At 40.8% G+C, this 21388-nt stretch overlaps 1 protein-coding gene across 8 annotated transcripts in view; it reads right to left on the reverse strand.

Moving 5' to 3' along the window:
* SLC25A26 (solute carrier family 25 member 26) overlaps positions 1–21388 on the reverse strand; it is a 214697-nt gene that overhangs the window by 14020 nt on the left and 179289 nt on the right. The gene's annotated exons all lie outside the window — the stretch shown is intronic.

Raw genomic sequence — 21388 nt, forward strand, 5'->3', positions numbered from 1 at the left:
CTTTTTCTAAAATATTTTTATTTATTTCAGAGAGGACGATGGAGAGGAAGAAGGAAGATGGAGAGAGAGATAGAAACATCAATGATGAGAGAGAGTCATTGATAAGCTGCCTCCTGCCCTAACCGGTTTGGCTCAGTGGATAGAGCATCAGCCTGCAGACTGAAAGGTCCCAGGTTCGATTCCGGTCAAGGGCATGTACCTTGGTTGCGGGCACATCCCCAGTAGGAGGTGTGCAGGAGGCAGCTGATTGATGTTTCTTACTCTCTATCCCTCTCCCTTCCTCTCTGTAAAAAATCAATAAAAAAAAAAAAAAAGGGAAAAAAAGCTGCCTCCTGCAGGTCCCACATGGGGGATCAAGCTCACAATCCGGGAATGTGCCCTGACCGGGAATTGAACCATGACCTCCTGGTTCATAGGTCGACGCTTAAACCACTAAGCCATGCTGGCCAGGCCAAGACAATATAACATTGTAAATATTTTCCGTATAATTCTGAACATATAAATATCATAATTCACAAATTAATCCAGAGCAGTGTATGCCAAAATTCTTCAGTTGTTTTTTCAATCTTTATCCATGTTGCATATTTGAAGGCTGCTAATTCTGTTAATTAAGTATTAAAGTTTGTCAAAAAATTGTATTGTTGATGAAGTTGAGGATTACAATTAAATAACCATGCCAAGTTTGAAATTAGGCGGAGTGGTGGCCGAGGCATGGTGCCTTGCTCACCAAGCATTTACAGGCACGTAGGAGACAAGACACAGGCACACCCACAGTGCTGAGGCAGGCCTGGTCTAATCTCTGACACTGATTCCCACGTCCAGGAAGCACAGTCAGGGAGAAGATGGTGGTAGAATAGGCAGACCTTTCTTGCACCTCCTTCTGGAGCCAGACTGGAAATAAAGCTAAAATGGGGAACATTCAGCCAGAATTACCAACTGAGGAGGAAGCTTATATCCAGGAAGGACAGAAAACACCTGGAGACTGGCAGGAAGAGCGAGGTCGAAAAAGGGGCTGACCCAGCTTCCAGGGCAGCAGGCCAAGAGTGAAGAGAGATCGCTCGGATATGGGAGGGTTTTATCCCTGAGAAGATTGAGGCCTGGAACCCAGGCTGGGCATCACAGCTGAGAACAGCAGCCCAGTAACATCCTGCCGTGAAAGGCAGCAGGGCGTCTGCTGCTGGGGAAACCAGAGTAGGTCGGAGATAAAGCCTCAGGTTTTTTGTTGTGGGTAGTTTTTTAACCCGGAGCACAGGGATTTTCACTTGCAGGCTACTCATCTGAGGGAGGGGGGCAGTGCGGGACTCAAGGTGCCTAAGGAGAGGCTGGGGTGGGAAGCATTGGGGGGAGACATGGACTAGCAGCAGCTGGGAGTCCTGCATTGGGAAGTACGCCCCCAAAACAAAATACACATTTTTCCTGAGAGGTGCGGGCCCCTCCCAGAAGCTATAGCTCCGGAAAAGGAAGCAACTCCACCCTAGGTGATACAGCCCGCCCCACCCTCAGGAGCCCGGCCTGCCACACCTTGCACCTCAGCTTTCACAGAAGAGACAGCAGCAGAGGCCAAGTCTACGGGTTTGAACAGTCTCCGGGAGCATCAGTGACTGGCTTGGGGGTGGTGACATCCACCCCACTACCCTGGGAACCTGACTGGTGCTTTCCCCTCACGGGAGAGCTGATAGAAACTCCCGGTATCCAGCTGATCCCACTGGACTGCATACGAGGATCTTCACCACCTGAGGGCAGGGAAATATTCTGGGTCACTCTCACAGGATTAGCTCTGGGACACGAACACACCCACCACTTTCCCTGAATTCTGAATGGCACCTCCCCCTCATGGGAAACCCAGAGGTCTATAATCCTCATTCTGCCTAAAGCCCTTTCAGAAACAGACTTTTGAGTGATTAAGACTGACAGCTGGCTACTACACAAAAGCAGGTGTAGGCAGAGACCAGGAAACCAGGAGAAATTTGCTGACCCATCCCTGGCCCCATGATGCTAACAAACCGGCCTTAGAGTGCAGCTTGGGCCCTACTGAGTGCAGCCAAGTCCTATGGAGACAGACACAAAATGTGGATCCCTTGAAGCTTCAAACAGGTTGCTGAGAGCCAAAGGAAGACAGCTTCTGACAGTGGTTAGCACCTAAGTACCTCCCAGGGAAGCCCAGAACTGGCAGACACAACAGTCAGCTCCAGACACCAGAAGAGCAGGACCCAAGGGAGCTCCCATGAGACACTGCTCTGCTAAGACAACCACTTCACCTTTCTTTTCCTTTATATTCTTTATCTTTCTTCTTTATTGATTTTCTATTCTTTTAGTCTTTTTCTTTCCTATAGCTAATTTTTCTCTTCCCTTTTTCTTACTCTATTTTTCCTTCTTTCTCATGTGTTTTTCCCCATTTCTTATTTATTCTTCCTCTATTTGTACACTGTTTCCTCCCCCTATTCTTTATTCTTATTTTCTTTATTTCATTTCTGCCCTTTCAAATTGCTTTTTCTTCCCCTTTTTTTTCCTTGTACTTTTTTTTTCTTTCTTTTCTTCTATCATTCTTGATCCCTTTTCTCTTTCCTAATTCTCTCTTCTTCTGTGGTTGCTTTTGTTGTCATTGTAGGGGTTTTTTGGATGTTATTGTTTTGTTTTGTTTTGCTTCTTGTTTTGATTTGTTCTGTCAAATCTGGCTGACTGTGAGGCTCACCACCGACCATATAATGCAAGCAACTGTGCACAACTGTTTGCATTATATGGTCGGTGGTGAGCCTCACAGTCGGCCAGATTAAGAGAAGATTCTATCAACAAATGGGGCAACAACATTCAAAACCCAATTACAACAGAGAGCACAAATAATTCACAATAGGGACACTCTTAGTGCACCCAGCTTGGGAGATCTATATGCCAGCTTGGTTACCAATAAGAGACTGCACCACTGGGTCCCACAAAGCACATACTACATAAGGCCACCCCACGAAGACTGGGAGGCATAGTAGTTTGATCTAATACGTAGTAACAAATACAAAGGGACAGCCAAAATGGGGAGACAAAGATACAACCCCCAAATGAAAGAAAAAGAGGGATCACCAGAAAAGGAACTAAAAATGGGAGCAAGCAATTTGTCAGATAAAGAATTCAAAGTAATGGCTATAAGGTTATTCAAACAACTTAGTGAGAAATATAAGCAACGTAATTAGAACTATGTGGGACTTAGTAAGAACTACACCAGCATGAAAAAGAGATAGATGAATAAGACTCCATCGGAAATGAAGAATGACATAGCTGAAATAAAGAATACCCTGGAAGGATTCAACACTAGACTAGAAGAAGCGGAGGACCCAATCAGCGAATTAGAAGACAAGGTAGAAAAAAACACACCCATACAGAGCAGCAATTCAGAAAAAAAATTAAAAAGCAGGAGGAGAGTTTAAAGGAGCTTTGGGAGAATATGAAACATAACAACATCTGCATCATAGGGGTGCCAGAAGAGAAGAATCTGAGCAAGAAATAGAGAACCTATTTGAAGAAATAATGACAGAAAATTTCCCTGATTAGGTGAAGAAAAAGTCAAACAAGTCCAGGAAACACAGAGTCCCAATCAAAATCAACCCAAAAAGACTCACACACACTAAAAATAAAATAAATAAATAAATAAAATAAAATAATAAAATAAATAAATAAAACAAATAAAATAAATAAAATACATATAAAATCATAAATCATAATTAAAATGGCAAATGTTAAAGACAAAGAAAGAATCTTAAAGGCTACAAGAGAGACAGAGTTCCTTACAAGGGAGCTCCCACTAGATTTCTCAATAGAAACCCATAAATACTCAAACACAAGGAGGCTAAATTGCATGTTACTAAACAATGAACAGGTTACCAATAAGATCTAAGGGAGATTAAAAAACTTTCAGGGAACAAATGAAAATGACCACACAACAATTCCAAAACTATGGGACACAATCAAAGCAGTCCTAAGAGGGAAGTTCATAGCACTACAGATCTACATAAACAAAACAAAACAAAACAAACAAACAAAACACACACACACACACACAAAATAACAAGAAAAATTTCTAGTTAACTATATAACCCTACAACTTAAAGAAATATATGGGGGGGGGGGGGGAGAGAACACAAGAAAAGCCCAGAGTAAATAAAAGGAAGGAAATAATAAAGATCAGAGTGGAAATAAATGACACAGAGACTAAAAAAGCAACACAAAAGATCAATGAAACCATTGATAAGATAAATAAGATTTATAAAAAGATAAACAAGATTGATGAACATTTAGCTAGACTCATCAAGAAACACAGAGAGAGGATCCAAATAAATAAGATCAGAAACAAAAGAGGTGAAGTAACAACATAGACCATAGAAATACAAAGGATGGTAACAAAATACTATGAACAACTATATGCCAACAAGTAGGACAATGTGGATGAAATGGACAAATTCCTAGAAAATACAATCTCCCAAAACTGAATCAGGAGGAATCAGAAAACCTGAATAGGCCAATAACAACATATGAAATAGGAGCAGTAATCAAAAAACTCCCAGCAACCAAAAACCCTGGTCCAGATGGCTTCATAGGGGAGTTTTACCAAACACTCACAGAAGAATGAACACTTATACTCCTCAAATTATTCCAAACAATCCAAGAGAAAGGAACAATTTCAAACTCTTTATGAGGCCAGCATTATCCTAATTCCAAAGCCAGATAAAGACACTACAAAGAAAGAGAAGTACAGGCCAATATCCCTGATAAACATAGATGCTAAAATCCTCAAAAAAAATATTAGCAAATCAGATCCACCAATATATTAAAAAGGTCATACACCATGACAAAGTGAAATGGAGATGCAAGGCTGGTACAATATTTGCAAACCAATAAACATGACATCACATAAACAGATTGAAACAAAAATCACATGATCATATCAATAGATGCAGAAAAAGCATTCAATAAAACCCAACACCCATTTTTGATAAAAATTCTCAGCAAAGTGGAAATAGAGGAATCATGCTTCAACATCAAACCTACAGCCAACATCATACTCAATGAGCAAAAACTAAAACTATTTCCCCTAAGAACAAGAACAAGACAGGGATGTCCACTTTCAACACTCTTATTCAACATTAGAGGCCCAGTACACGAAATCTGTGCACTGGGGAGGTGGGGTGGTGTCCCTCAGCCCCGCCTGCACAGTCTCGCAGTCTGGGACCCCTTGGGGGATGTCCACCTGTCGGCTTAGGCCCTTCCCCCTGGGGTCGGGCCTAAGCAGGCAGTCAGACATCCTTCTCGCAGTCCGGGACCCCTCGCTCCTTACCGCCCGCCTGCAGTGGAGATGGGAGAGGCTCCTGCCACCACCGTTGCATTTGCCAGCTGTTAGCCCAGCTTCTGGCTGAGAGGCACTCCCCCTGTGGAGCGCACTGCCCACCAGGGGCAGCTCCTGCTTGAGCATCTGCCCCTGGTGGGCAGTGTGCATCAGAGCGACCAGTTGTTCTGCCATTCGGTCGATTTGCATATTAGCCTTTTATTATATAGGACAGTACTGGAAGTGCTAACCACAATGATCAGACAAGAAGAAATAAAAGGCATTCAAATTGGAAAGGAGTATTTAAAACTGTCATTATTCACAGCTGATATGATATTGAACATAGAAAAACCTAAAGACTCTGCCAAAAAACTACTAGATTTTGTAAATAAATTCAGCAATATAGCAGGATACAAAATTAACACCCAGAAATAGATGGCATTTTTATACAACAATAATGAACTATCAGGAAGAGAAACTAAAAAAGCAATCTCATTTACCATTGCAACAAAAAAAAATTAAGATAGTTAAGAATAAACTTAACCAATGTGGTAAAAGACCTGTACTTGGCAAACTACAGAACATTGAAAAAAGGGGTAGAAGATATAAACAAGTGGAAGAATATACCATGTTCATTGATCAGTAGAATTCATATCATTAAAATATCCCCATACTACTCAAAGCAATCTACAAATTCAATGCAATCCCTATTAAAATGCCAACAGCATATTTCACAGATCTAGAACAAATACTCCAAAAATTTATATGGAACCCAAAAAGACCCCGAATAGCCACAGCAATCTTGAGAAAGAAGAACAAAGTTGGAGGGATCACAATCTGTAATACTTTCAACAATAAAGATAATTTTTTAAAATCCCACACTCCTCACAATGACCCTAAGAGTTGGGTCCTGATATTATCTACCTTTCACCTGGTCTTTCTAACAACAGAGCCTGATCTCACTCTTCCTTTTTAGTTTTACTGAGATATAAGTGATGTCCAATAAACTACACCTATTTAAAGCGTGCCACTTGGTAAGTTCTGACAAATGCAATCATGTGAAATCATTGCCACAATCAAGAAAGTGAACCTATTCATCACCACAGAGTTTTCTGTGACCCTGTCATTCCTTGCTAGCCCCTAAACAATCAGATCTGTCACTGTCGATTAGTTTTCTTTATCTAGAATTTTATATAAATAACTCATACATTCATTTTTGAAAAACTGGAGTCTTTCCTTCAGAATTGTTGTATGAGCTGTCCACGTTACTGTGGACATCAATAGTTCATTCCCTTCTAGTTAGTAATGTTCCATGGTATAGATGTATCATTTGCTTATATATTCATCTGTTGATGGACATTTGGATTTTTCCAGTTTTTTGCTATTACAAATAAAGCTGCTATGAACATTTATACACATGTCTTTATATGGACACATGCCTTCATTTCCCTTGTGGAAAAGGTAAGTGGGAAATAGCTGGATCACATGGTAGGATATGTTTAACTTAAGAAACTACCAAACTGTTTTCCAAAGCGGTTGTACCGTTTTACATTCTAACCAGATCCAGTTACTCCACATCCTTACAAACACTTGGCACTGTCAGTATTTTTTAATTTTTATCATTCTAATAGGTGTGCAGTAGTATTTCATTGTGCTTTTAATTTGTATTTCCCTAATGATTAAGGATGTTGAGGGTTTTTTCCCATATACTTTTTTCTATCCATGTATTTTCTTAAATCTCTGTTCAAATGTTTTGCACATTTTTACTGGGTTGTCTGTTTCCTTAATGAGTTTTGAGAGTTTTTATATATTCTAGATAAAAGTCACTTGCAAATATTGCTTCCTATCTGTGGCTGGTCTTTTCATTCTCTTAACATCTATCAAAAAGCAAAATTATTTAATTTTGGTGAAGACCAAATAATCCTTTTACATATTTTGCTTTTGGTGACATATCCAAGAAATCTTTGCCTAACTCAGGCCACAAAGAATTTTTCACCTGTTTTTTTCTAGAAATGTTCTGTCTTTAGGGTTTACATTTAGATCTGTCACCCATTTTGAGTTAATTTTTCTGTATGCTGCAACGTATGGACTGAAGTTGTTTTACATGTGGGTATTTAATTGTTTAAGCAACTGGAAAAGACTCCTTTATCCAATGAACTGCCTTCTTACTTTTATAAAAAAATCAATTGTTTGGGTCTATTTCTGGACACTCTATTTTGCTGTGATCCACATATCCATCTTGATACCAATGTGATACTTTCTTGACTACTTCACCTCTGTAATAAATCTTAAGATCAGTTGTGTTAGTTCTCCAACTCCATTCTTTTTCGAAGTTGCTGTGACTATTCTAGGTTCTTTGTACTTTCATACGAATTTTAGAATCAGTTTATCAATTTCTACAAAAAGCCTGCTGATATTTTCATCTGACTTGCATTGAACCTGTAAATCATTTTGGAGAATATGGAGGTGTTAAATATTGAACTTTCTGACCCATAAACATGGTAGTTTTCTCCACTTACTTAAGCCTCCATCTTTTTCTCTCAACAGGGTTTTGTAGTTTTCAGTATATAGGTCTTGGGTTTGTTTTATCAAATTTATCTTTTAAGTATTTCATGTTTTGATGAGACTGCAAGTAGTTTTTTAATTTTAGTTTCTGTTTGTGCTAATACCTTGTATCCAGTAACACTGCTAAAATTATCAGCTCTAATAGCTCTTTATAGATTCCATCAAATTTTCTGTATCAGTGATCATATTGTCTATGAATAAAGACAGCTTTTCTTTCCAATTGGATTACTGCCTTTTCTTTTTCTTACCTTTCTGCACTGGGTGGTATGCACTAAAATAATTAAGACAAATATTAGAAAAAGACACTTAAATATATTCATTATAATGGTTAGAATAGTGTAATGACCTACTGATGATGGCATAATATTTTTATGAATGATCAAATATACCACAACTGAAAGGCGAGAAGCAAAGTTGGTACTAATTTCCTATTCTCAATAATTCCCTACTGAAAATATACCTGTAAAATTGAGAGGGTTGCTACAGAAATGGACATATAGGGCCCTGTTTATTTTGTCAACTTGAACAACTTTTTTTTTTTTTTGCGTGTAATTTACTGGTTTTATTTTATATATTTTCTTTTTACTCTTGGACCCCTTTCACCAATTACTCCCATCCCCCATCCCATGCCTCTGGAAACCACCAATCTCTTCTCTGTATTTATGAGCTTCAGTTTTGTTTTGTTTTTAAGATTTACACATATAAGAGAGCTCATATAGTATTTGTCTTTGTCTGACTTACTTAGCATAATGCGCTCAAGGTCCATCCATGTTGTCACAAAAGCCAAGATTTCATTCTATTTAATGGCTGAATAATATTCAATCATTATACACATACACCACAATTTCTTTATCCATTCATCCACAGATGGACACTTAGGTTGTTTCCGTATCTTAGATATTGTAAATAAAGCTGCAATGAACACAGGTGCAGATATCCTTTTGAGTTAGGTTTTTTTGTTTGTTTTTCTTTTGTATAAATACCCAGAAGGGGAATTGCTGGATCACATGGTAGTTCTATTTTGAATTTTTGAACTTCCAGACCATTTTCCACAGTGGCTACACCAACTTATACTCTCACCAACAGTGCAAAGGGCACCCTTTTCTCCATATACTTGCCAGCACAAATTATTTCTTGTCTTTTTTGTAGTTCTTGTATTTTTTATAATAGTCGTTCTAACCCAGCCGTGGGCAAACTACGGCCCGCAGCGTTTGAAATGAATAAAACTAAAAAAAAAAAAAAAAAAAAAAAAAAAGACCGTACCCTTTTATGTAATGATGTTTACTTTGAATTTATATTAGTTCACACAAACACTCCATCCATGCTTTTGTTCCGGCCCTCTGGTCCAGTTTAAGAACCCATTGTGGCCCTGGAGTCAAAACGTTTGCCCACCCCTGTTAACCAGTGTGAGGTGACATCTCATTGTGGGTTTGATTTGCATTCCCGATTAATGACTTTGAGCACCTTTTCATGTAAATGTTGGCCATCTGTGTGTCTTTGGAAAAATGTCTCTAAAGATCTTTCGCCCAATTCTAAATTGGATTGTTTGGGGTTTTTGCTATTGAGATGTATGAGTTGTGTATTTTGGATATTAGTCCCTTATCAGATATATGACTTGCAAACATTTTCCCCATGAGTACGTTGTCTTTTCATTTTGTTGGGTCCTTTGCTGTGCAGAATGTTAGTGTGACGAAGTCTCACTTATTTACTGCTGCTTTTGCTTCTGGTGCAAGAGTCAAAGTATCATTACCAAGACCAATGCCAAGGAGTAGACTGCTTATGTTTTCTTCTGGGAGTTTTATGGTTTTCGGTCTTACTTCAAGTCTTTTAATCCGCTTTAAGTTCCTTTTTGTGTATTGTGTAAGACAGTGGTCAAGTTTCAGACTTCTGCATGTGGCCGTCTGGTTTTCTCAGCACCATTTATTGCAAAGCCTGTCCTGTCCCAATTGTAATGTCTCAGCTCCTTTGTCATAACTGACCACATGTGTGTGGGTTTATTTATGGGCTGTCTGTTCTGTTCCACTGACCTATGTGTCTGTTTTTACACCAACACCAGGAACAACTTTTCTTAAGTACTAGACACCTGGCTATATAACTACCTAACAAATCAGATATACAACAACGTGTGGTGTCAGCCGTGAGCATTTTCTTCCACCTCACCAAGGAGAATGGTTGCTTGAAAAGTGTATTTATTAAATTCACTGAACTAAGAGTGCAGCTATAAAGTAGATACTTTTTCATTAAAAACAGCTTTCTAAAAACAGTCTTGCCATGAAGTGTAGCACTTGGTATTTCTTTAGTAAATGCGCGTATGTGTGCTTCCATAGCAAAAATTTTCTCCAGAGGCCTATGAGCACTGGAGACAGCACGAGAAACCAGACATGGAGCAGCCTCCGTCTACGTTTAACGCAGCCTCCTGCGTTAATGTGCACTTCACCAGGCTAATTAATGCCAGTTATAACAACATTACTCACTTTGAGAACTTTTCAGAAAAGAAATACAAAACACAAACTGGATCTTTGATGATGACTAAAGGTCATCTTCAGTTCATCTAGTGGTATCTTCCAGGGTTCCAAAGAGCAGAACTTTCCTCCAAACAGACTTAAACTACTACTAATAATGCTGAGTTTACGAGCAATGATAAAGACTGAAAAACAAGATATGAATTACATGTCATACAAGAGGAAACAATCCAAGATACTATGTAATTCACAAACTCAACACTTACTGAGCACCTACTGGGTGTCAGACACTATAGTCAAGGGGAAAAGCCACAGTCCCTACGTCTACCATCTGATGGGGCCCCGAGGGAGCAGAGGAGGTTACAGCAGAGAGAAGGGAGGTGATGGAAGGCTTCACAGAGGTGCCTGCTGTCATCGAGGAGAAAAACAAATTGGTTGCCAGGGGGGAAAAGTACTTCATCGAAACAGACTCAGATGGCCCCAGACAAAGTTTAAAAACAGAATCTCTATAGATAAGCTTAATTTTCCACTATCACCTGCCAGAATAATTTAGTCTAAGAACATTAAAAAATCATTTTATATTTGAAAAGCATACTAATAAATATTTTAAAAACAAAACCCAAAAAACTCTCTAGAACCATATGGTTTAGAATCAAGTGAGAAACTTCAGTGGCAAACACAGAGCTTGATAAAAATAACGACTATAACAGTAACCACAATAAACACTTACATAGACTAAACACTTTATATACACTGACTCATGCATTCCTAACCACAATCTTCTGAGGTCTGTGCCATTTTATCCTCATTTTACAGACAGGAAGTTGAGGCTTAGAGAAGGTAAAGTGTAGTGAACAGCAGAACTGGGGTCTGAATGAGATAGCTTATAAAAACACTTAGACTTCAATCTCTAAGTTATAGTTGTCTTGATAGCAAATAAAATGGCATTTATGAGACACTTTACTTACACATTCCGACCATAATTCTTACATGAATATTACTAAAATATTCAAGTGGGTGAACAAATTATGTCAATGCCTAAAACAACTTGCTTTAAAAAATGAGTTTGCTTCTGTGTTGCTGTTTTTCTCTTGGAATTGTCCAAGTACAGAAACTCTGGAAAATACATTGAGACCAACCTAAAAATATGAATGTTTATGTACAAATTATTCATTTGGAGACAACTTGAAGTTCATTAAACACCGCCACCAATAACAAGATAAAAAGTACTATATATGAATTCTGTATTTTGAAGTCACACATTTGCCCACATATGTGGAGGGTCCGGAGGATTGTGATCAACAAAAAATGGCTTGGAAGACAAGAAAGGTTACTCACTGGAACTGTAAATATCGCTTATGACTTCAAATAATTTAAGACTAGATTGGAAAATGGAATAAAAAATATAGTGTAGGCAACGGTATCAGTGATTACTATTGACAATATTAGTTATCACTTGCCGAGTAACTAGCATATGCCAGGCACTATGCTAAAGAATTTACATTTCTCATTTAATTGTTGAAAGTGTGTACCATCATCCACAAACACAGGTGTGGGCAGATGCTAAGAGGTGTTAAGTAACTGCCTGAGGTCACAGAGAGTACGTGGGGGAGCTGGAGCTGGTGTTCGGTTCCCCCCAAAGCCATGGGCCTTGTAGACAGAACGATATACGTGCCACATTCTAAGATTCCTCATGACCATACCCAGCTCCCCTGCAGAGCAGCTCCATTATAATGCAGGTTAGTAAACAGAATATTTTGATGTCAATAAAAGTTGTTTAAATAAGGTGGGTTTGTACTGGAGGATTTTTAAAGGCCTGTCTGAACACCAGAGATTTTTAAATTGCCATAATTTCTCAACCTAAGTACTTCCATTGCCAAAGAGGTCTAATGACCATTCCTGTAGAGGCAGATAAATGACCAGGGGACTTGGAGGTGAGGCACGGAGAGTGTGTCCATGTGTAGAATCGTACAATGGAAGTTAGCACCCAAAAAAGTAAGAATAAAAAAAGCAGGTGGCCATGTTTGCTTATTTATCCCAATTCAATGCCTTGTCTCCTTTCTCTTTTCAACTAAAAAATAAAATTTTGGGTGAGCCCATGAATGTGTGTTTATATCTCAGGTTAATGAGAAATGTCAAGTGCAGTAATGAGGCTGGCAGTTGGTTCTTAATTTTGCTTCTGTGTTGTTTTTTGTTTATTTGATTTTTTCTCTCTTGACTGGGTATGTCAACTACTAAGTGACAACAGTCAGGATGACCCTGGCTGAGCTGCAAGCCCCCAGCCCTGAGCCCGCTCCGTGCTCACCTGTCCTCAGCACTGCCTGGTGTCTGGTTCATAGCTTAGTTCCTATGGTTTTTCTTAAGTTTCCTTAACATAGGTTGACTGGAAAATATTCCTAAGAGCTCATAAATATAGACAATTTCATTTCAAAATTACAGAAACATTGCAAAAATAGTACAGTCCCATGTACCTTTCACACAGCTGCCTCTAATGTTGACATCTTATATAACCACTAGGGGCCCGATGCATGAAATTCGTGCAAGGAGTGCCCTCGCAGCCCCGGCTTCGTCCAGAAGGTCATTTGGCTGTCCGGTCTATTACGCTTTTATTATTATAGATAGTACTGTACAGTTATCAAAACAGGAGGTAAAAGTGGGTACTGTTCTACTTTCACCATACCACTGTTTTAAGCCTTTAAGGTACGTGATTTTGACACACCAGCCTGTTTTTTTCTATTAATGATATTCCTATTATCCATGAGGATACTGTGAGACCAAGTCCTGACTACTCAGTGGTCTCACCACAAAACAACCAGGGCGTTCTAATTTCTTCACTCACTGCTCAGGCCTATCAGAGGGAGAACAGCAGGATGCAATTTGGCTGCCCTGAACCCCAGGTAACAGCCCAGCATTCACTCGGAGGATGGAGAGCACACCCCAGGCACAATGCCACGAAACAGCCAGGAGGCCGAGGCTGGGTGGGTGTTTTCTATTAAAGTACAGCATAAAGAAAAAGCTCGCTCCGTCTTCACTTTAAACACCCACTCAAATGGGGATCATCTTATGTGTGAATAACTTTAAAAATACGTGTTTGGGCTTTAGTGCAGGAACACTTACATTTAGGACTTCTTCACCTGCTGTATTCAAAAGTAGTTATGTATTCCCATTTTCAAGATGATGAGCTTACCAAATAGGACAAGGAGAGGTACAGGTACAGAATCATCTACTCAATTCCAAATGAATGACATCAGATGATACAGTTAAGACAACAGAAGAGGATGCCCTGTGGAGGTCTCCCTACGAAGCCTACCACAGAACCTCATAGCACACGGCAGACAGCAGGCAATGCCATGCAACACGGCCCACACACCGGGGCCCTGTCCTGTGGCTACTACACAGACCTTAAAAGGCAAAGCAACATCTGCCTAAAGCTTCATATTCAATTCAGTGGACACTCTCTGTGTGAAGTGCTCATATACTAATATATTTTAAAAAGAGATTTCTGAAGCAAAGTTTTAAGCTGAAAAGAATATAAAATATAATTGGGAACCACAATTAAGCTGTCATTTGTGCCATACAGTGGCTCTAACAAAATAATCAAGTGCTGAAAGGCTAAAATCGATTTTCCTATAGAAATAATTTCCGTAATTAAAATCAGATATACCTAACTGATAACTACAGATCATTTAAAATACACAGGCTTGTTTTGGTTATAATGGCAACTGGATCGAAACTATTTTGAGATATAAATATAGAAAATTTCATTTCAACTGCAAGTTCCATAACAGCAACTTTGTGTGGGTTGATTTGTACCTCTTTTTGTTGTTGTTGTTAAACTGCATGTTGGTTTAATACTTGCCTTCTAAATACGTAAGGTGGAAACGATAATGAGAATTTATAAGAAAGTCTTAATGAATGACTGCTGGTAATAAAGGAAATTTCATTTATTATTCTTGAGAAAAAGCAAGATGAGCTCAAATGCTGAGTCTGCTCAGTAATATTTAGGTTTTATAGTTAGAAAGTAGTATTTTGGGGTATGTGTGGCCAGGTTTTACAGGAGGGGTATTTATTCTGATTAGGGGTGCTCTGAGTTTCCTGGATCTATGGTTTGATGTCTTTTTAGTTTGGGTTAGGGACAAAAGGTCCCATTCAGGTTAACAATATAAATATTTCACTGAGTAGCAGTTACAACGAAATAGATTATTTTAATTGATATTCATGATGTTGGGTGTGAATCAACAAAAAAAAGGTGTGGTTACTTTTAATACTGCCTGCAAAGGCATACCCAGCTTGCCAAGTTTAAATATGGAACAATCTTCTTATGAGTTTTAATAAAAAATGGTTAACATGAAAGAATTGAGGGACGTACACTGACAACCCCCATTTATCTAGAAACAGATACACTGACAGCCTCTATCCTCAACGGCACTGAAGCACATAGTGAGCCCCTTGTTCTCACTGACCCTCGCAAGCCTCTCGTCCTGACTCCAGGAGAGACCTGCTTCCCCCGGCCTTGCAGAGTCGCCTACACGAAGAGGGCAGCCCAGCCTCGGTGCCCAAATGAACCCTGCGATGCACATGGAGCTGGTGATGTCACCCCGTGGGAACAAGGAGGGAAGACAGGGCCTGGCCAACAGCATGATCCCAGCATTCACGCTGGGCTCCACAGAGAGCCACAGAGTTGGGGAGTGGCCAATGGGCTCCCTCAAGGACGACGCTCAGGTGACAGCAGGCGCCCTGGTGAGCTGTGCTGAGATGCCAGGCTGTGTTCGCTAGGCTGCAGCGAGTGAGGGCTGCCATCACCGGTGCTGTCTGCCAAGACAGTGCTCCAGAGCCGCACCAACGCTATCACGTCGCATATTTAAACCAAACAGATTAAACAAAACCAAAATGCTCATGAATAACCAGGAAGCAAGTCTAAAGAACAAGTAAAAATAAAGCTAAATCCTTTTCCCCATTTTCCAAAGGAGGTAATATAGTATGAATTTAAAAATGAGTCCCTTGAAATAAAATAGTGGCAGGATTTTAAATCGACAAAGGAATTGGGAATCATTATAGGCTTTCAAGGTGCTTTTCAACATACACTTATTCTTTGTAATCTAATTAAACTTAGGTGGCCAGCTCCCTCTGTCACACTGTTTCACCAAAAAGTCAGTATGACTCATGGTGGGAATCCTCTGATTGATCACATTTGTCTCATTTAGACACAAACCTGCCTAAGTGGGAAAGACATGCTTAAGAGAAAGATGACAAAAGAGGAAAGAAGACAAAGACAGAAACGTGCTTTTCATTGTTTCTTGACAGGGACCCTAACCCACTGCCCTCCGAGCGGCAGCATCCTGACCTTCAGCTGAGAGTAACAGAGCCTGCAAGGAACTGATGGGCGTCCTGGCGGCTGCACCCCGAGGCTCCACGCAGGTGCCTGGCGGGCTCACAGGTGTGAATGCGGAGCTGGAGAGGAAGCAGCACAGAAGCCACCCGCTTCCCATGCGTCCCCTCAGGCCCTGGCTCGCATGTTGCTCCTCCTTCGTTTTCACCACCCGTCTTTACCTTTTTTAAGTGGCAAAACCATCAAATGCAAGCATGCTCTAAACATTTTGTTTACTGGTTGAGTCTGACCCAAAAGCAGGAGGAATTTCATATTCTTCCAGTTCTCAAATTTCTTAAATGGATCTCTCTCTTTCAATACCCTGGAAACAGGAAAACGTTACCTATTACTTTTATAAATTGAATGAAAGGACGCTGTGGGACTCTAATTCCTTTTCCTTTTGCCTTAAGTGTCCCATATTTTCCAGGATGCAAATTACGAAGTCAAATGTTCTTGTAGTTTTTGAATTGTTAAAAGATGCCAGCTTCATGATGTGATTTTGCTAAAACCTTAATCGGCATCTGAGACTCTGACCTCACTGGCAATCTGGACACTTTGCTCCTATTTCCAATTGCTTTTAACCAGTTATATTTAATTTAGGCACAGCATAGTGAGGTGGAAATCACACACACACATTTTTGCTCATTTCCTTCTCAATCTTCCATAGGCCTTTACAGGGACCTGTGTCCTGACGGACATGCGTGTCTCCAGAGACTGAGCACCCAGCAACTTCTAAGCCGGCACTATTATCTTGTTCATATCAGTAAAGGCTGAGAGAATTTTGTTGTGGATGGGATGGTGAGTGACATTTTAACAATTAATAAAATAGGAATCAACAATAATAAACAAGCTATTTACTCTTCAACTCGAAAACATAGCTTTTATAAGGTATTGGCCTTTAAAAATATTTGTAAAATGTAAATGAAAAATCTAATTATTTTATACACTGTACTATAATTGAAATAACTCACCAGTCCCTGATTTCTATTACAAAACTATGATTTCATCTTAGGAAATCATCAGCATAATGTTAGTCTTACATGACCAAACTGGTTTTATTTTCATTTTGCTTCAAAGTTGCATCTGAGCTTAAAGCCTGCATTTCTACTAGTTACTGCTTTGCAAATTTGTAACACCTCATGGCTAGAAGAAAAACTATTTAGACCTAAGAGCATCCTTATTAATCCTTTACACTGTAATGTCCACTGATTTTGAATACCCAGACAACAGAAAAAAATGACATTCCACAAGAAATTTTATCATATCCATTCAAAATATGCTTATTGTTTATGTAAAGCTCAGTAAGAGTAAACATCTGTTGTAATTTTGAATATACTTCTAAAAGAAACGAATTAGAAATAAAAGTGTCTACACTTGTCCAACTTTGCATTGAACTTGAAAAAGAATGTAACCCTCAAACAATGAGTAAATAGCTATGAACCCTGCTGTGTAGAAGACAGACGTAAGGAATGTAAACATAAATACAAACAATCAGAAGACACAGCTCCTTCCTCCAATAAGCCAAGACCATGAGGATTTAAACAAAACACGTGAAGAATGTGGTCTGGCTCCACTCACGCCAGAAACTCTCCGCTGCCCGTGGCGGGTCAGGAGAGGCGGCTTGCGCAGCGAACCTCCAGTCCCTGCGCACGTGCCAGGACCAGGCGGTGTGGGAGAGCCCGTCTGAGAAATATTGTGGCCAGGGTTTTTAAGCTTTATGTCATCAAGTTAAGAAATCAACACAATTTGCAGAAACACCTTAACTAAGCTAATGTGATATAATATGACCTCAACTTTTTAGCAAAATTTCAGCACATGGAACAGCAAAAACATCATTAAAGACATCATGCGCTGTGTGCAGAGTTAGGAGTAAATGATTAAGAACATCAACTCTGGAGTCAGACTGCCTGGGTTCAAATCTTGGCTGTACCCCTTAATATGTAATATCCTGCAGCCTCGGGCAAGGCACGCAGATTCTTCTTCCATTTCAGCTACAAAATGAAGACCACATAGCACCTGCCTCACAGAACTGACGTGAGGATGACTAGGAGCTGGTCCATGGAAAGTGGTTATCACAGTACCTGGCACATTGCAACTTTGAGAAATGGGAGGTATTCTAATTGTTTTTATGACTACGGTTCTCACTGACGACGTCAACATAGTAAAAGGGTGCTGGGCAGGAAACCGAGGACTGCGGCTACTAGATGAAAGACAAGCTCTCTGAACCCGGGTTCCTTGTTTAGTGGGGAAAGCAGCAGGCTGAGCTCCCTGGGCTGTGTGATGTGAATGAGGTGCTAACGAACGTACAACTGATCCTTGAACAACATGGGTTTGGACTGTGCAGGATCACTGATACGGGGGTGTTTGTTAAAAGAAATATATTTATATTGATTTCAGAGAGGAAGGGAGAGAGAGAGATAGGTAGAAACATCAATGATGAGAGAAAATCGTTGATCAGCTGCATCCTGCATGCCCCCTACTGGGGATAAAGCCCGCAATCCAGGCATGTGCCCAGACTGGGAATCGAACCGTGACCTCCTGGTTCACAGGTCAATGCTCAACCACTGAGCCACACCTGCCGGGCTACATAGATTTTTTTTTCAATAATATACAGTTGACCCTCTATACCCCTGGATTTCTCATTCATGGATTCAACCAACCATAGATCAAACACAGTATTTGCAATCAACGTACACAAAGGGTCAAGGTATATGCAGATATTCAACTCTCTGGGGTCGGTGCCTCTGACCCCATGCTGTTTAAGGGTTAGCCGTATAGTGTTTTGCCCAGGGCCTGGCATATAACATCTACTTAAGACCGTCCGATTTTTTAAAATAAGTATTCAGGTGATGATACATGCATAACTAAACTTTTATTAAAATGCTAGGCATTGTGATTGTTGAGGAGGGAAGGAGGGAAGGGCCTACTCTGAACCTCTAGGTGGACAGAAAATGCCTTCTGAGGTGACCTGGTCTAAGGTCTGGGTAACAACAAAGAGTAGGACGTGAGAAAATCGGGGGCGGGGGGGAGAGCTAGAATGAAAGCTCGTTGAGGGGGGAGTTTGTCAGTCCTCTTCATCACTGCATCTCCGGACCCTAGAAGATGCCTGGCCCATAGGAGGCACTCAGTAATGAAACGCAGCATGAATGAATAACGTCTATTTCTGGCAGAGGGCACAAAAAATGCAAAGGTCCAGTTTGGTGTGTTCGAAAAGAGCAGAGAGGAGAGGCCCACAGGGTGTAGTGCAGTAAGTGGACACACAAGGCTAGAGTGTGGCAGGTGCGTGGCATGGGATAGTCAGTGAGGCAGGAGGGGCCAGATGACAGAGGACCCTGTCAGTCATAGTTTAAATTGGATTTTACTCGTCTTTCAAAGAGATGGCACTGAAGGGTTTTAGTAGAGAGTGGTATAACCTGGCTTATTTCTTTAAAAGATCACTGTGGCTGCTGTGAAGAGATGTTTCAGGGAAACAGGAATGGAATCAGGCGGCCATCTGAGAGGCGACGTATAGATGTATGGATCCGAGCAGGGGACGTACTGAGGGCTGGATGGCGAGGGAGAGGAGAACTGTGCAGCACTGCTTGGGTTTCTACGAGGACAAGCACAGCTATCTGTGCTGTTCACTGACAGGGACACTGGGAAGGAGCAGGGTGCGAGGAGAAAAGCGCCAGGAGCTCTGGTTCCCCAGGCATCTGAGTGAGGATGTCTGCTAGGAAGCTGGTCAAAGCAGGCCGTAACCCCGAGGAGGGGTCCACGGCGAGCCCTCCACAGGAGGTGGCGTCCAAAGTCCAGGGACAAGATCAAGTAAGAAGCAATGTGTATATAAAGGTCTTTATCTTCTTGTTGGGCTGCCAGAAAGGTACAAACTCAACATAAATCGTAGTGGACATTATCTTCTCAGAAGTTCTGGACACGATTATCTCCTCTTACGGCCCCTCCTCTTTATAGCATCTAGTATTCTTTTATCTACACTATTTCTGTTAGTATGTGTCCTATAAAAATGTCTGAGAAATGAGGTAGTACAGTGACATGATTGGGAGCCTGGCAATGGCGTGTCTGTGGTGCGAGCCCCTGGCAGACGAGAAGCTCCCAGGGCATCGCTATGCCTCATCCCCGCTGTGGATGAAACGGCATCCCGCTCAGAGCAGGCAGTACGTGGATATGGACGGCGTGTGTGGCTCCTCTGTAAATGGAAGGGGGGAGGCCCTATTCGAATACGCTAAAGCTTCGTTCTAAGACGTTTTAAACAAATTTAGTGCCTAGTTAAATACCAATCAGTACAGACCAATGCTATAAGGGTAAGTTTTCAGATCCTGGATTCAAAGACTTCAAGCAGCAGGAAAAATAACTGCACCGGCTTTAAAAGATGCATGATGTTTGGACCCGTGGAAGCGGATTCAGAAAGGAGGCGGCAGTGAGGCCGCAGGGAAATGACTCTACAGAACAATGCACAGCGGAGGGACCTGGGAGTGGGGAGGCAGGGAGAAGTGTGGACATCCTTGAGGACAGCATCTTCATGGCTTAGAGTTCTAGAAAGTTACACATTTCAGAGAACTTCAAAGATGCTTAGAAAATGACCCAAATTCAATTTGTAGAATGGATGAGAACGCAGAGCAACTGTTAACTTAGTCCAGGCACAAGGTACTAAGAATCTGATAGAAAGGAGGCCACAGGTTCCAAAAAGTCTGAGTCGACCTAATTTGGTGAGAGATATGTGGAGAAAGGCAAAGAAGAGACTCAGATTTTAATTTGGGGTCTGAGACCAAGCAGTCAGTATGACTCGACGAAATCTGGGAGAGCAGAAGACAGAACTGGAGAAGAAAGGCGGGGCCTTGGATTCCATGCCGAATAGTCTAAGCTGAAAGTGGCCCTCCATCTCCCGACGCTACTCCTTACCACACACCGTGCATGCAGCCGCTCAAGTCCGGGCCCGGAACAACATGTCTGGGTGCTATTTCACATAAACACAACAGAGAAACCCTTCGTATAATACCACCTCTCTATGGTTGCAAAAGCAAAATGAAATGGCTAAAATCATAAACAAAAATAAAAGAAGTGCCAAAAATTGTCTACTTCTAAAAAGCACTATGATTTCACATTTGGATGTTTTGTAAAAAAATTATTATATGAAAAGATGCTCAACATTATTTAGCTATGAAAGAATTGCAAACTATACCACAATGAGATACCAGTACACAACTACTGGGATGGCTAACTGTTTTAAAGACTCTAATAGCAAGCGGTGGCATGGGCGCAGAGCAGCTGGAATGCTCACGCACTGTTGCCGAATGGCACAGCCACTGGAAAACGGTTCACAGTTTCCTACCAAACAAAACTTCCACTTGCCCTATGACCCAGCAGCCCTACTCTTGCCACTTACCCAAGAGAAACTAAAACATGTCCACACTGATACCTATATGCAAATAATTATTGCAGCTTTATTCATAATCATCAAAAACGGGAAAACTCAAATGTGCATAAACTAGTGAACAGATAAACAACTACAACCACACCACAGGGCACTACTTAGGGAACAGACTGCTGGTACAGGCAAAAACATGAATGAATCTCAACAGCTTCATTACATGGAAGAAGCCAGGCACAAAAGGCACAGTAGTGTGTGGGTTCCATTTATATGGTACTCTGGAAAAGGGAAAACTACAAATATTCTATACATATTTTAGT

This window comes from Myotis lucifugus, unplaced genomic scaffold, assembly GCF_000147115.1.
Source record: "Myotis lucifugus unplaced genomic scaffold, Myoluc2.0 scaffold_55, whole genome shotgun sequence".
Classification (NCBI taxonomy): Eukaryota; Metazoa; Chordata; class Mammalia; order Chiroptera; family Vespertilionidae; genus Myotis; species Myotis lucifugus.